Genomic DNA, 13,030 nt, shown 5'->3' on the forward strand with positions numbered 1-13,030 from the left:
CATTGCCCGCACGTCGCCTTGCCCCGACTGCCTTGCCATCACATTGGCGCTCGACGATGCTGCGCTGCTGCCTCCTCAGACCGAGGACATCCGCTGCGACGCGTAGGGCCAAGCCGCCGTCGTCGGTTTGCGATTTATGGCCATGCGACCCACCATCCTGAGCACGTTGGTCATTTCCCCATCGCCCTGTAGCCGTATATGTTTGTGCACCGATTGATAGCCGCGTCCTGCCACGGCAACGTCACGCCAAGTCATGTCGGTCGTCCCCTGTTCCTCTGTCGCCTTGGTCGCCGGTCCCGCGCTTGCAATTCAACCTGGTGAAGCCGCCTCAGCCCAATTAACTCCGTCCATAGCTTCGTGGTGTAGTCAGCCAGCCGCTCGACCCCATCGCATCATGATCCGAACTATGCCATGTTCTAATTTGGAGTTTTCCTCCCGCCGAGTCGTTAAGACCGTCGTGGCACGCGTCGACGGCAAAGCCCCACTTCAGTGCTGCTCGCGTCCAATTCGTTGCACCGCCAGCTTCGCCTCCACCTGCTAATCACCCTACGCACCTTTGCCTAATTGCTTCCACCTCCTAGCCATCCCTGACGAAGCCTTGCCACCGCCCGTGCACCGCCGCATCGTCCGCGCACACGCGGCTAGCTCGGCTTGGGTTGTCTCCGGTCGAACCACTGTGTTGTCTATGATCATGACGAGTTCCTTGAGCTCACTCGCTACCCTAAGTCCTCCGGTGTTGTTGTAGCTCATCGGAACGTCGTCGTTTTAGTGCAGGAGCTCCACCGTCGTGGACTGGCCTTACTGTGGCGTCCTAGCTCACGCTTCCTTCGCCCAGTGCTTCGCGTTCAAGCCTAGTAAGGTATCGGCTTCGTAGATAGGGCAGGGAGGGACTGGTGTGGCCGACGTAACCACCCGGTGCCAGCGCCGCCACGCCAGTGCGCGTGCGGGAGGCCGAGGGTATGGTCGTGGTAAAGAAGAAAAGGGGGAGGGGTCGAATTGTAAGTTAGCTGACTATTAGAATAGTGCGCTTAGTGATCATGCTATTACTGGAAAGTCTGAGGGCATTTTCGTAAGATGATCGGCGTGCGCGGGCCTCCCTGTCCTGGGTCGTTGTCGCCCGGCTGGGCCGTGCCCCCGCGTGGGCCACGCCGTGCGTCGCGCGCGCGCGTTGCGCTGAACTAGGCCGAACCGCTCGCGTTTTGGGTCGCACGGTAGAATTAGGTTTTCCATTTTCTAGTAAGGTAATAAATGCTTATTCAATTTAGTTTTGAGCTAAACTTTGATAATTTGTAGTAAATCTTATAGATGTCTAAAAATAGTGAAACAAAATTTGTTAGGTTCACAAAAATGCTATCTATCTGTTGGTGTAGTTAGTTTATAGTTATCTATGATAATGATAGGTTCATAAATTCAATTTAGAAAGCTTTGTATTATATAGCTAATTTTTTGTAGGGATTTTTGTGGCAAATTGATGATGGCTTTAGACATGAAATTTTTATAGTAGGTTCATTAGAATATTATGTACTCACTAAAAATTTTGTAGCACTAGAGTAGGTTGATAAATAGAGTAGCTAGTACTCCTTGTTTTATCATATATAGAGTAAATCGGTATTAAGAGTAAGAATACCCTTAGTTGTTAAGATGATAATATGTCATGCTTCATACTTGTTAGTGGTAACAGTAGGTAACTTAGCACCTTAGTCGGTGGAACTAGCTTAGAAGCTTGATAGATGTGTTTTATTTTAAGAGTTGTTGTTGTCGTATTACTAAATGTTGCATTATCATTTCATGTATGTAGATCACGAGTTGGTAGAGTTCATGCCTGTGGATGAATAGGATTATGAGAAGGTTATTAAGGAGTATGAGGAGGAGATCCTTGTGTAGGAGGGAGCCCCGGAGCCGTTCGGTGCTGACTTTGTTGACCCACCGCCTGCCCAAGGCAAGTCATGGTGCATAACCTCTATTTTTTAATGATTATTGAATATATATATGATGTGCAATTATGTTACAGGCATTTTATGAAAACTACATGCATAAATATATGCTTACCTTTGAGTCCTACTAGTATAGATCCTTGTTTCTTATCGATAGATGTTTATTTATATTCCGCTGTTTAATCTTTCGCACTTTGAATTTGGCAATGTAATAATGAATTTCTAAGAACTCTGGATGTATAAAATATATTAAGTATTGTAACTCGTTCTCATTATTGGATTCTTGGGGAAAATGTGGATCTTTCGGGCTCTTCCTTGGGGTGTGCCCAATGGATACCGCCTGTTGTAGCTTGCTTTCAGGGTGCTTAGTGTCTGGTGGAAGACGAGCGCCTCCATAAGTGTGTTATTTCAGACGGTTCTACCACAGTTGGTACCAGAGCCAATAATGAGTTTACGAGTTCATCACTCTTTTCCAAAACTTAAAATTTGACCAACAAAAGTTTTGCGAAAAGTAGGATGTGATAGAATTATGTAAATAAGTATAAACCCTAGCAATATGGTCTATCTAGGATAGCGGCACTGGTTTTATCTAATCAGTTTTTGTAGGTACATTGACTTACATTGTGTAAGAAATCGCATAGCATACGGAAAGTGAGTCTGCGATATGCCGAAATTTTGTGAATGTCGCTATATTCTGGCTAGAGTGAGCGTACAGGCCGATGCATGCATCATGATAATAGCATCTTGCTTAAACTAAAGTCCCCCTACATGTGTAAATTGGATTAGTAAATTAATAGGGTAACTAAAAGAATGCTTTAATAAATGTCTTGTCGTTTCTCTAATCTCTTGTTTTTGAATCTAGAGGGTTGTTCTAAAGGGATGGTTCCTATCTCTTACAGATGAATCTGAGGTCCAGACGTGGGAGCACCAGTGCCGGGGCGGGCCACGATCTTGGTGAAGGCCAAGGCAAAAGTGGTCAGGCCAATGAGCACAGCAACTGGGAGAGCCATGAGGCTCCACATCTAGCTCCTCCTCCTCCTCCTCTGCCACCATCGCCTCTGATGACTCACGCGGAGATGATGGCAGAAATGATGGCAGCTCGCCACAAGTTAGCCCGTCCTAGGGAGCTACTGGCACAGGCTGTCACTGGCTTCACCCGTGGAGGCCATAGGGGCAATGGTGGGAACGGGGGTGGTGCTCGTGGTCCTAAAGGACCCTGCTCTTACCAGGATTTTCTCAAGACCCACCCGCCCACTTTCACACCAACAACTAAGCCCCTAGATACGAAGCATTGGCTTCACATTCTGGAGCAGAAGTTTCTATTGCTCACCATGATGGACGAGCAAAAGGTGCGCTTTGCAACGCAACAGTTGTTGGGGTCCACGAGTGCATGGTGGGATACCTTCAATGCCATGCAGCAGCCAGATCACTGGGTGACCTGGCAGGAGTTCACCGTAGCATTCAGGAAATTTTATATTCCTGCTGGTGTCCTCAATAGGAAGCTAACTGAGTTCCTAAACCTATGGCAAGGTAGTTTGTTAGTGATGGACAATGTCAATAAGTTCAATCACTTGTCCTAGTATGCTGGAACTCATATGGATACAGATAGGAAGAAGAGGGACTACTTCTATCATGGCCTCTCTTACAGCATTTAGGAGAAATTATATACTGGAAACTATCAGACCTTTGGGGCAATGATGAATGCTGCCATCGCCATGGAGGGCTCGTAGCAGGATTCCTAGGTGGAATGGAAGCGAAAGTGGGTGGCTACGGGGTCTTCTAGCCATCCCCATACTCAGAAAGTACAGGTTGTTCAATGGATGCCCAATCAATCATTAGGCGAGCATTCGTTTCGACAGCCCCAGCATACTTCTCAGGCTTCTTCCACACAGTACTGTGCACCTACTCAGCAAGTGCCACATCAGCAGCCCTAGGGACAGTAGGTCCCACCTCGTCTAGGATAGGGAAACAAGCCGGGTGCTTGTTTCAAATGTGGCAAGGATGGCCACTATGCCCGTGAGTGTCCTCAAAACCAGCCAGTCCAGTCTGCTCAGCCATCGGCTAACTTTAGGCTAATCAAGCGAACAGTGATCAAGAAGAAAGTGTCAGCCAGCTGATCTGGACAGGTGAATTTCACAGATGTGGAGCAGATATTGTAGCAGGAACCGATGATGGTTGATATGTTTACTATTGATTCTCATCTAGCTTATGTGTTGTTCAATTCTGGTGCATCATATTCATTTATGAGCATGGGATTTGTAGACTGGCACAATATACCTCTTATAGCTATATCGTATGCCTATAGAATCAATACTCTAGGTGCACAGATGTGCATCAATACTCGGATGGATATAATGAGCTTGGTATTAGCCACCCACACTTACCGTCTCCAGTTCAGGATGCTACCTCAGCAAGGCATTGATGCAATTCTAGGAATAAACTGGTTGCGGGTATATGGGGTAGTATTGGATCTGAAGCAAAGAGTTGTGGAGTTATGGCTTCCTTCTTCTGAGGATAGGATGTCTCTTCTGGTACCCTTAGATCCAGTCTTACTTGTTGCTGCTCATGCTGAAGCCTCTCCTGATCTTACCTTTATTCTGATAGTATGTGAGTTCCTAGATGTTTTTTTCTGAAGATCTACTTGGGTTGTCACTAGAAAGAGAGGTGAAATTCTCCATTGAGCTAGAGCCTGGTACTGCTCCTATCACCCGACGCCCATACCGCATGGCTCCGAAAGAATTGGTTGAAATGAAGAAGCAGCTGAAAGAATTGTTAGAAAAAGGCTTCATTCATCCTAGCTCTTCACCATGGGGTTGCCCAGTCATTTTTGTGAAAAAGAAGGATGACACTCTTCGGATGTGTGTGGATTACCGCCCTCTTAATGCGGTAACCATTAAGAACAAGTATCATGTGCCTCGCATAGATACTTTGTTCGATCAGCTAGCTGGTGCCAAGGTGTTCTCCAAGATTGACCTCTGTTTAGGCTATCATCAGATCAAGATTAGACCACATGATATACCAAAGATAGTTTTTTCTACTAGGTATGGGTTGTATGAATACCTAGTGATGTCTTTTGGTCTCACCAACGCTCCTGCATTCTTCATGTACCTAAATAATTCGGTCTTTATGTCGGAGCTGGACAAGTTTGTTGTGGTGTTCATTGATGATATCCTGATATATTCCAAGAACGATGAAGAGCATGTCCAACACCTTTGGATTGTACTAACTCGATTGAGGGAACATAAGTTGTATGCTAAATTTAGTAAGTGTGAATTCTGGTTAGATCGAGTGCAGTTTTGGGGGCATGTGTTGACACCTGATGGTATTTCTGTAGATCCCAGCAAGGTACAAGATTTGTTGAATTGGAAGTCTCCCAAGTCTGTGCACCAGATTCGTCAGTTCCTTGGTCTAGCTGGGTACTATCAGCGTTTCATCCCAGATTTCTCCAAGATAGCTCAGCCAATGACCAAGCTGCTCCAAAAAGAAGCCAAGTTTGATTAGAGCCCAGCCTATGAACAAGCCTTCCAAGCTTTGAAGACATTTCTAACCACTGCTCTTATGTTAGCCCAACCAGATATTGACAGACCTTTTGATGTATATCATGATGCCTCAAAGATGAGGTTGGGATGTGTGCTTATGTAGGATGGGCATGTGATAGCTTATGCTTCATGCCAACTAAAAAAGCATGAAGTAAATTACCCTACTCATGATTTATAGCTAGCTGTTGTGGTCCACGCTCTAAAGATTTGGAGGCACTATCTATTGGGCAACCAAGTGCATATTTTTATAGATCATAAGAGCCTCAAATATAACTTCACTTAGTTTGAGTTAAATATGAGGCAAAGGAGATGGTTGGAATTGATTAAGGATTATAACTCGGAGGTACATTACCACCCAAAAAGGCCAATGTAGTAGCTGATGCTTTGAGCCAACAGTCACATTGGGTTGAAGAAACACCTTTGTCTCTCAACCATGCAGAGGTGCTGGCTCACATTGCCTTGACCTCATAATTGCTGGAGCAGATTATTCTGGAGCAGAGGCAAGATACTAAAGAAATTCCTCACATCAGGAAATTGATTGCCGAAGGGCATGGCCCTGATTTTAGTATTGATGAGCAAGATGTAGTGAGGTACAAAGATAGATTGGCGGTTCCATCAAATGAGGAGCTGAAAAGGAAGATTTTGAATGAAGCCCATCATTCAAAGTTGTCTATCCATCCTAGCAGCAACAAGATGTACTATGATTTCCGCCACTTGTACTGGTGGTCCAACATAAAAGCAGGATATCACTCAGTATGTCATGGAGTGCGACACTTGTGGGAGAGTTAATGCAGATCATATGCGTACCCTAGGATATTTACAGCCCTTGCCCATTCCTGTTTGGAAATAGGAAGATATTTCTATGGATTTACCCCGCATATCCAAGGGCTATAACTCTATTTGGGTCATTGTGGATCGCCTTACCAAGTCAGCTCATTTTCTCCTAGTGAATTCCAAATATTTTGCCCGCCAGAATGCCGAGTTGTACTTGGACCGGATTATGACCCTACATGGAGTTCCCCTTACTATTGTCTCTGATAGAGGATCAGTTTTTTATCTCTCGCTTCTGGGAGCAACTCCAGGAGTGTCTTGGTACTAGTCTCCTCCGCAGTTTAGCCTATCACCCCTAGACTAATGGCCAAACTAAAAGGGTAAATCAGATACTCGAGGACATGTTGAGAGCTTGTGCCATTTCTTTTCCTAAGAAGTGGAATGAATGCCTGAGGTTAGCTAAATTTTCTTACAATAATAGCTACCAAGAGAGCATTCGCATGGCACCATTTGAATCTCTATATGGAAGGAAATGTAGGATGCCACTTAACTAGGTTGAAGTGGGAGACCATAGATATTTTGGACCTAATTTCATCAAAGAGGCTCGAGAGCAAGTCATCATTATTCAGAGTCATTTGAAGGCAGCTCAGAGCCAACAGAAAGCCTATACGGACAAGCGAAGAAGGCCCTTATAGTTTGCAGTTGGGGATTATGTGTACCTCAAGGTGTCTTCTATGAGAGGGGTGCATCGGTTTGGTATCCATGGAAACTTAGCTCCTCGATACGTGAGTCCTTACAAAATTTTGAAGCAGTGTGGCCCAGTTGCTTACCGTTTCTAGCTTCTCGATATTTTATCGGTGGTACACGATGTGTTTCACGTCTCATAGTTGAAGAAATGTTTGCGGGTCCTAGATGAAGCTGTAGAAATTGAAGGACTTTCACTCCAGCCTGATTTGACTTATATTGAGCACCCTGTCAAAATCCTAGATGAAAAGGAAAGAGTGACAAGGAATAATATGGTGAAGTTCTACAAGGTGCAGTGACAAAACCACTCTAAGGATGAGGCCACGTAGGAACAAGAGAGCTACATATTGAAGCATTACCCCCACCTTCTCTCTAGTTCTGATAGGTAGTTAAGTTGAAATGTAATCCCTATCTCCTTTCTCACACTAGGCACATGAAATCTCGGGACAAGATTTTATTTTAGGGGGGTAGATTTGTAAGGTGTTACACTGTACAATCTTTTGCTAAAATACTGCATGTGCATCATGTTTATGTGATAGTGTATGAAATATAACGTGTAAATAATTCTTGTGACTTGAAACGTTTATCGGAAACACAAAACGAATGTTATATTTTATGTCGCATTATATCGCTTAAAATTCTAGATGAATTTTTATTAAACGAAAATGCTATAGAATGCATACCCAGCACTTTAGTAAAGTTTGCAGTACAAACTTTGTAGGTGGCGATGAAATACTTGTGATCGAGAATGAGATTCGCTAGATAGCTTACTTAATAGCTTGGAAAGCGAAGTTGACGCGAATCCGAACAAAAACTTAGTCATTTTCTCAAGTCGGAAAATGGGTCGACGAAGCTAAGTTTGGGTATTTTTATAGGAGAATCGGGTTAAGTAGTGGCATGGTCTTAGGGTTTGTTTTAGTAGTTTGATATACCATCTCGAGCGTTAAATAGTTAGTTTAGCTACTAGATCATCGAGTTAGATTTCTAAGCAGCTTTAAAAAGCGTGCACGACACGGTTGTAGCATCCGGGCGCGATCACTGCGCCGGCACTCGGTGTCGCCGCGCCTGCTGTCCAACGCGCACGCTGCACGTAGGCCACCACGCTGGCCGTTCTTGCCGCTAGATCCACGCTACAGGCCACGCCGCCATTGCTACGCCCTGGCACGCCACGCACGCACACGCACAAGCATGCCACACTCGGCGACCTGGTCGCTCGGCCACCACTGCCGTTGTCGTGGGCCTGCTACTCTGGCTAGCCAGCTGCCGCCGCTTCATCGTGTCACTGACCCCGCGCATCGCGTCACTACGCTGCTACTGGTCGTGGTCGCTTGTGCAAAGTCGCCACGTGCGCTCTACCACCACCATCGCATTCGCCTAGCCGCTCTGCCACCTCGCGCCCCCCTGGCAGTACCATGCGCACATGGCCACATTTGGCATTGCCCGCATGTTACCTTGCCCCGCCTGCCTTGCCGTCACATCGGCGCTCGACGACGCTGCGCCACTGCCTCCTTAGACCGGGGACATCCGCTGCGACGTGTAGGGCCAAGCCACCGTTGTCGGTTTGCGATTTATGGCCATGCGGCCCACCATCCTGAGCACGTTGGTCATTTCCCCATCGCCCTGTAGCCGTACGTGTTTGTGCACCGATTGATAGCCGCGTCCCGCCACGGCAACGTCACGCCAAGCCATGTCGGTCGTCCCCTGTTCCTCTATCGCCTTGGTCACCGGTCCCGCGCTTGCAATTCAACCTAGTGAAGCCGCCTCAGCCCAATTAACTCTATCCATAGCTTCGCGGTGTAGTCAGCCAGCCGCTTGACCCCATCGCGTCGTGATCCGAACTGTGCCATGTTCCAATTTGGAGTTTTCCTCTCGCCGAGTCGTTAAGATCGTTGTGGCACGCGTCGACGGTAAAGCCCCACTTCAGTGCTGCTCGCGTCCAATTTGTTGCACCGCCAGCTTCGCCTCCACCTGCTAATCACCCAACGCACCTTTGCCTAATTGCTTCGACCACCTAGCCATCCCTAACGAAGCCTTGCCACTGCCCGTGCGCCGTCGCACCATCCTCGCGCACGTGGCTAGCTCGGCTTGGGCTGTCTCCGGTCGAACCACTGTGTTGTCTATGTTCGTGATGAGTTCCTTGAGCTCACTCGCTACCCCAAGTTCTCCAGCGTTGTTGTAGCTCACCAGAACGTCGTCGTTTCATTGTAGGAGCTCCGCCACCGTGGACCGGCCTTACTGCGGCGTCCCAGCTCATGCTTCCTTCACCCAGTGCTTCGCGTTCAAGACTAGTAAGGTATCGGCTCCGTAGATAGGGCGGGGAGGGACTAGTGTGGCCGGCGTAACCGCCCGGTGCCAGCGCCGCCACGCGCGGGAGGCCAAGGGTATGGTCGTGGTAAAGAAGAAAAGGGGGAGGGTCGAATTATAAGTTAGCTAACTATTAGAATAGTGCGCTTAGTGCTCACGCTATTACTGGAAAGTCCGAGGGCATTTTCGCAAGATGACCGGTGCGTGGGCCTCTCCGTCGTGGGCCGTCGTCGCCCGGCTGGGCCACGCCGTGCGTCGCGCGCGCGAGTTGCGCCGAACTGGACCGAGCCGCTCGCATTTTGGGCCGCACGGTAGAATTAGGTTTTCCATTTTCCAGTAAGGTAATAAATGCTTATTCAATTTAGTTTTGAGCTGAACTTTGATAATTTATAGTAAATCTTATAGATGTCCAAAAATAGTGAAACAAAATTTGTTAGGTTCACAAAAATACTATTTATCTGTTGGTGTAGTTAGTTTAGAGTTATCTCTGATAATGATATATTCATAAATTCAATTTAGAAAGCTTAGTATTATGTAGCTCAATATTTGTAGGATTTTTTGTGGCAAATTGATGATGGCTTTAGCCATGAAATTTTTATAGTAGGTTCATTAGAATATTATGTACTCACTGTAAATTTTATAGCACTAGAGTAGGTTGATAAATAGAGTAGCTAGTACTCCTCATTTTATCATATATAGAGTAAATCGGTATTAAGAGTAAGAATACCCTTAGTTGCTAAGATGATAATATGTCATGCTTCATACTTGTTAGTGGTAACAGTAGGTAACTTAGCACCTTAGTCAGTGGAACTAGCTTAGAAGCTTGATAGATGTGTTTTATTTTAAGAGTTGTTGTTGCTGTATTACTAAATGTTGCATCATCATTTCATGCATGTCAATCACGAGTTGGTAGAGTTCGTGCCTGCGGACGAACATGATTACGAGGAGGTTATTGAAGAGTACAAGGAGGAGATCCTCATGCAGGAGGGAGCCACAAAGCCATTCGGTGCTGACTTTGTTGACCCACCGCCTGCCCAAGGCAAGCCCCAGTGCATAACCCCTATTTTTTAATGATTATTGAATATATATATATATGATGTGCATTTACATTACAGGTATTTTATGAAAACTATATGCATAAATATATACTTACCTATGAGTCCTACTAGTATAGGTCGAGTAGATTCTATGCTCAGGGTATCGGTAGCGTGAGTAATCTGCCGTTACTCACAATAGGTGATAATTATGATCACTCATGATAAAATGGTGGAAAGAAAAAATGGTGATCGGGCAGGGATATGGTTTGGATACTGGTGGGTGTAAGAGGTTGTGTCCTGTGACTAACAGTGCATAGCTTGGTTACACTTTTTCCCTGTCTGTATTGGTTAAGGACCGACCATTGCAATGGACGCTAGGCATGTCACAGATTTATTATCCCGAGCACATACTTGAGTATAGGCGCAGGGATGACTTGTTGCTCTCTTGTCGTGGGTTCTGACTCTTTTTGGACCGACTGATTAGAGGAGAAGATGGTGGAGGTCCTTACACCGCATTAAGTCCGGGACTTAGGAGCGGGGGCTTGGAGTCCAAGTTTGGATGGGGACCTGGACCCCTTGATAAGAGGGTGATGGGTTGATCTTGCTTGTGCCTAGGGTATAAGCGAAGCGTGCGTTTTCGAGGTACCCAGCTGGGCACATTGATTCGTGAATCGCTGTCGTGTCGGTACGACTTGTCTTTACTCTAGCATCGTAGTAAGAACTGAAAGATGAAAGGTGATGAAATAGAACTGATTGCTCAACTCTTACTTGAAAGTAGAACATGTGCTTACATAGAATGACTAGATAATAAATTAATCATGGCTGCTGATAATAATATAAATAAGGATTCACTATTAGTATTACTTTCTACAAAAAGAAACCTAGCAAACCAATAAGCTTATCATATTCCTTAGAGTCGGGAAATTATTCTCACTAGTCGGATAAGTCTTACGAGTATATTGTGTACTTAGGGTTTATTTACCCCTATTGCAGGTAATGCTTGAGGAGTACCATTGTGTGAAGGATTTTTCTGGTGGACACAGATGGATCCTTGTTTCTTGTCGATAGATGTTTATTTACATTCCGTTGTTTAATCTTCCGCACTCTGAATTTGGTAATGTAATAATGAATTTATAAGAACTCTGCATGTATGAAATGTATTAAGTATTGTAACTCGTTCTCATTATTGGATCCTTGGGGAAAAATGTGGATCTTTCGGGCTCTCTCTTGGGGTGTGCCCGATGGATACCGCCCGATGTAGCTTGCTTTCGGGGTGCTTAGTGTCTGATGGAAGACGAGCGCTTCCGTAAATGTGTTATTTCGGGTGGTTCTGTCATAGATGACAAATTAGAATTCCTTTATGAGGCCGTTTGGCTAGAAGGCCATATTCTAATTCAAAAGAAAATGTATTTTCACAAAATCGTATAAATGAACTTTTTATGGCGGAGAACAACTTAAATACAACCTATATTAGCTTATTGCACATATAAAGGATTAACTAAAAATATGACGTTAAAAGGAAGCATTAGAATCATTGTGAAAACCATGTTTTCACCATCACATTCGTAGGCAACGCATCACAGATCATTTTGAGCATAATTTTATTCACTGTTATGCTATTTGGCTCTCATTCTACCTGTCCTCGTACGAATCTGAAACAATACATGATGTCAAACGCACCTTAAGTATCGTCACAGTCCCTCTAGCTATAGATAATTGATGTTTTAAGGGACGCCTTGAGTCAGTCATTCTAAACTTTCATTGCATGGTAGTTTTTCGAATGGCGAGTTTGGATATCTAAATACCATATGAATAGATTTTTCTTGAAATGTAGTTTCATAAAAACACTATACACTTGTTGAATTTTATAAAAACCTTTTCTGCAAAATATCCTGATATGTTGTGCCTTGGAGATTGTGTCGATATTATGGCCCCGTTCGTGTGCCCTTAAACCCGGCTTGATCCACTTATTTTTTTTCATCCGGAACAGTGTTTTTCTCTCACAAATTCCTCCAGCATTCCTCCAAAATTCAGACAAGCGTATCTTAAATGTCACTTGTGTTTAATTAGAAGGCTTCTTTGAGCAAGTATAAGTATAATGGAGGGTTGTTAGTAGATTTTTATGTTAAGGTGGAGAAGAAAGAGGGGGAGAGAGAAAGGAAGTGGATTGTAAATTTACACCTAATGCACAAGAACAAAAAAAAACTTTATGAGAGAAAAGATACTCCTTCAGTTCTAAACTGTAAGTCGTTTTGACTTTTCTAGATACATAACTTTTATTATACACCTAGATATAGGTACGTAGTAAAATCAATATATCGAAAAAGACAGAACAACTTACAATTTGAAAGAGAGAGTAGGTTCATAAGTGAGCCGACTATTATATGTGGCTATATTGTTAGCCTGCTCGGCAGTATAGACGGAGTATTTATGATTTTTTATTAATATTTTAATAATAACTCCATTTAGTTTTTTTAAGTAACCATTTGATTTAGTGGAGCCCAGAGATCTAGTACAATAAAACCACGTGTTATTGCGTATGGCCCGATAAAACATGCCAGTGTAGCACATGATAGCCCTACAGCGCCAACACCAAACCGTCTGGCACATAAGGGGCATGTAGAGAGAGGCTACACCACCAACCCCTTCCTCTTGCCTATCCCTCTCCCCTTCCCCTTTCCTGTGTCACCGCTGATAGACG

Source organism: Miscanthus floridulus, chromosome 8 (assembly GCF_019320115.1).
Source record: "Miscanthus floridulus cultivar M001 chromosome 8, ASM1932011v1, whole genome shotgun sequence".
NCBI classification, from domain to species: Eukaryota; Viridiplantae; Streptophyta; class Magnoliopsida; order Poales; family Poaceae; genus Miscanthus; species Miscanthus floridulus.